Source organism: Arachis ipaensis, chromosome B02, assembly GCF_000816755.2.
Source record: "Arachis ipaensis cultivar K30076 chromosome B02, Araip1.1, whole genome shotgun sequence".
In the NCBI taxonomy this organism is placed as follows: domain Eukaryota; kingdom Viridiplantae; phylum Streptophyta; class Magnoliopsida; order Fabales; family Fabaceae; genus Arachis; species Arachis ipaensis.
The window spans coordinates 19,430,839-19,435,581 of NC_029786.2; positions in this window are offsets into that span (position 1 = coordinate 19,430,839).

Sequence of the window (4,743 nt, forward strand, 5' to 3'; positions counted from 1 at the left end):
TTAAATTAAAAATATAAGTAAATAATTAAGTTTAATAATTATTTGATTAATCTAATAATATATATTTTTTAAAGAATAAGTGTTGGAGTATGTCATATTAGCATGAGAATAACAAATCCACTTTCTACTAACAATTCTACAACTAGTAACATTGTTTTAAGAGTAATGCTGTACATCTAATTTTTTTTTATGATCCAAATTTAATCAAATTACACAATAAGATTTAGAATAATGCTAGCTATAACTGATTTTTATTATATTAGACCAATTTAATTGAATTTGGTTAATAAAAAAAAACTTGGATGTGTAGCATTATTCATTATTTTAGTCTCTAAAACTTTAATAATAATAACGTATGTGCAGCTTGTGGGGTTGTAAGGAAGGTATCCTCCCAGTTAGATACCTTGGAGTTCCCTTGGGTGCTAATCCAAAGTTGGTCAAGACCTGGAAGCCTATAATTGACAAAGTGAAAGAGAAACTAAGCCTCTGGAAACCTAAGGTGCTAAACAAAGCCGGAAAGTTGGTGCTTATTAAATCAGTGTTGAATAGCTTGCCGGTGTATTACTTGAGTTTGTATAAGATGCCGAAGGCGGTTGCGGAGAAATTAATTTCCTTGCAGAGAAGGTTTCTATGGAGCAAGGAGGATGGCAGGAATGGTATGGCGTTGGTTCGATGGGAGTTGGTGCAGCCCCAAAGAAGTTAGGTGGTTTGGGAGTTGGAGATGCTATGGTTCAAAACACCGCACTCTTGTTTAAGTGGTGGTGGCGGTTTGCGAAGGAAGAGTGCCCATTGTGGAAAAAGGTGGTCTGTTCCTGTAATAATCTGAAGCCGGATGAGTTACTGGCCACTCAAGTGTTACCTACCAGAGGAGGTCCTTGGAAGGATATATGCCAGGTACAGATAACAGACCAACTTTTAAGGGAGAAGATGATTACAGGTCTGTCCATGGAGGTTGGTGATGGTCGTCGGACTTGGTTTTGGGAGGATGTTTGGCTACATTGTGGTTCCTTGAAAGATCGGTTCTCCCGTCTCTTCTCTGTTTCAAACCAGTGTGGTTCATTTATTGGGGATTGTGGGTTTTGAGATGGGTTAGAGTGGGTGTGAAACTTTCTATGGAGGTGAGAGCTCTTCCAGTGGGAGTTGGGCCTTTTGGGTCAGTTGCACAAGACTTTGCGACCTGTGAGGCTAGTAAGTAATAAAGAGGATAGAGTGGTGTGAAAATATGATAGACTTGGTATTTTTTTGACTAACTCTTTTGTGCAGGTGTTACAAGAGGGAATGCTTGGCTCGGCCCTCCCGTATGCTTCCGCTTGCCTGCACGCGCCTAGGCGTGCGGGGCGCGGTTCATCCGGTTGTGCTGTGTTTGCGGACCGTGGTGGCGGATGAGCGGTGTGTGGGTTGTGCGTGTGGCTTTATCTAGACGGTGCAGCTGTTCGGTTATCGTCCGAAGCACCTTACGCTTCGGGCTGTCCCTCGAGTCTCTTTTGTCCCTTCCCTTGAAACCTGCCCAGCGGCGTTGGCTCGGCCCTCCCGTATGCTTCCGCTTGCCTGCACGCGTCTTGGCGTGCGGGGCGCGGTTCATCTGGGAGTGCTGGGTTTGCGGACCGTGTTGGCGGATGAGTGGTGTGTGGGTCTTGAGTGCTGTCTGGCTCCTTGCCTCGCGCAACGAACGGGCGCACCGGATCCTCTCCATGTGTGGGCTCGAGCTACCGTGCTCGTTCCACTGTTGTGCGGCTCCTGTGTTTCCTACCCCGTGGTGTGGTATCCTTGCCTTGCCCCAACCTTTCCTCTCCGGAGTCCCCTAGTGGGATTGCCGGGGGAGTTCCAAGACACGCCCGTGGTCCTAACTCCATTTGGAAAGGTTTAGTTCCACCAAAAGTAGAGCTGTTTACCTGGTTTGTATTGATAGGCAGGGTGAATGATAAACCACTATTTTATGGTTTATATTGTGTTTAATTGTGTGGTTTTATCATGATCCTTACCCACTTATTCATTAAATTAGCATGCATTTAGATTTCCTTCCTGAATTTATTACATGTTTGAAAACTGCTTCCTAGAGACTTTAATTATTTATTTTTAATTCTCCTTTATTCCATTCGATGCCGTGATCTGTGTGTTGAGTGTTTCAGACTATACAGGGCATAAACGAGTTAGAGATTGGAAAGGAAGCTAGCAAAAATGAAAGGAACACAAGAATTTGAGGAGATAACCAGCGAGAAGTGACGCGGTCGCATGGCTCACGCGACCGTGCGAAGGAGAGCAAATCACAGCGACGCAGCCGCGTGGCTCACGCGGCCGCGCGGATTGGAAAAGTTCTGGCGACGCGGTAGCGTGGACGACGCGAACGCGTGGCGAGGAAAAGCGCGAATGACGCGTCCGCATGGATGACGCGATCGCGTGACATGTGCAATCTGCATAATCTGCAGAATTCGTTGGGGGTGATTTTGGACCCTATTTCGGCCCAGTTTTTGGCCCGGAACAGCAGACTAGAGTCAGAGAACATGCAAAAACAAATAACACATTCATTCAGTCAACAGTTGGGAGATCTAGTTTTACTCTCTTAGTTTTTTCTCTCTAGGTTTTTAGAAATTTAATTTTCAATTGATCTTAGCATTGGAACATTGAGAAGAGTTACTTCCTTATCAAGACTTCGTCATTCTAGTTCGTTTTCTCAACTTGGTTTTATTCTTCCATGTTCTTTGCTTTGTTCAATTTTGTCATTTAGATACTTTTATGATTATTTAATGCAAGGATTATTTCTTTTTAATTCAATTTCAATTCCAATAATCATGTCTTCTTTTAATCCCCTTCCATGTGCTATGGATTCTTTATTTACAATGCGTGAGTAGTTTCCTTACTTGATGGGGAGTTGATTAAAAGGAATTCTTGAGTTGGAAGGATTGAAAGAAAAATTTGTAATTGGGTTAAATGTCGGATTGCTGTCCTGTCACCAACGCCAATCCCTTTGAACTAAGTGGGTTGCAACTTGTGAACAGATCTGGCATTCTAGCTTGTTTGACTTTCCCTTACTTAGTAAAGGATAACCACACAGAACAACCATTAATTATAAATTAATCTTACAATCACTCCACCAATAATAGAAATTCCAACCAATCAACTCCCAGTCAAGGCTTTTATTCATATTATTTAACTTTCCTCAATTTACATTCCAATTCACTTAGCTCAACTTCTTGGAACATCTGATTAATAAGATAGCACACTTTTCTGCAACTCATTGGGAGACGACCTGGGACTTAAAACTCCCAGTAATTTTTAATTTAATTCTCTGTGACATATTTCTAAATTGATAGGCAGATTTTCGGTGAGTTAAGAACTATACTTGCAACGTAACCATTTTAATAATTTTTAATTCACCAGCTTCTGCGTCTCATCAATTTTTGGCGCCGTTGCCGGGGAGTTGCAATAGAGTGCTAATTTTATTAATTAGAATTTATTTATTTGCATTTTATTTTACTTTGCTACTATGAGCTGCATGTTTCTTCCGTCAAATGACGCGTTCACTTCCTGATCCGCGCTTGCTAATATTCGATCCTGAAATTGAAAGGACAATTTCACGAATAAGGCGAGAACAGCGTCGGTTAGCCCACTCTGAGGGTGGATCTGAAAGTGAATCTGAGGAAGAAATCAGCCCTCGTTCTACTGATTCGGTTGTTTTACGTGCAGAAAACATGACAGCTAGGAGAGTTACCATCCAGGAGGAAGGAGCCCCTGATTTTACAATGCAACCGTTTCAAGCGCATCATCCAGCGGTAGCTACAGATTTTGAAATAAAGTACTGATGAAGCTTGGCAATTGATCAGTGATTTAGCTGAATCCACTAGGAACCACAGACAAAAGCAAGGCCGTTCAAAAGCTGTTGCAGAAGTATCTTCCAGCAGAGAGACTGTTGCTCTAACTCAAGGCATCTATGAAATGACCAACTTGCTGAAACAAATGCAGTTGAATCAACAAGCTCAGCAAGCTCAACCTCCTCCACCACAGCAAAACCAACAACTAGTCCCACAAAGAATTTACGAAATCTGTGTTGATTATAGCCACTACACCGATGAATGCTCGCAGCTCCAACAAGAAGACAACATGGTGGCATCCACTCACAACTTCTATGACCACCCCAACCAAGGGTACAATCAAAGTGGAAATAATAACCATGGATGGCAGGACAATTCAAACCAAAATTGGAGGGGCAACAATAACAGAGGAGGCAGAGATAATCAGGGAAATCAGAGGTGGAACAATAACAACAACAGACAGCAAAATCAACCTTACAGAGCACCTCACCTGAGGCAGAACCAAGGACCACAAAATAATCAGCAGCAGACCTCTCAATTTACTCATTCTTCGTTATCTTCTAATGAAGATCTACTACAATCTCTTGAGAAAAGACAACAGACCATGGAAAACAACATCATGAATAGTATTAACGCTGGTCTGAATGGTCTCACCTCTACTCTGCAAGCTTTTATGACACAGCTTGGATCAGCACAAAATTCCAGTAACCAACCTTCAAGCACCACTGGAATCCCCTCTCAACCATTACCCAATCCAAAGGGAGGCATTAATGCTATCACCCTGAGGTCCGGAACCACACTGCAGGAGAGGATTCAGGAGGAATCAAGCTCACCAGAATACGCCTCAGCTGAAGAGGTGGTAGAAATCGAAGATGTTGAAGAGGAAGAGGATATACAGGACATAGCTGAAGAAGAGACAACTCAACCACAGAAG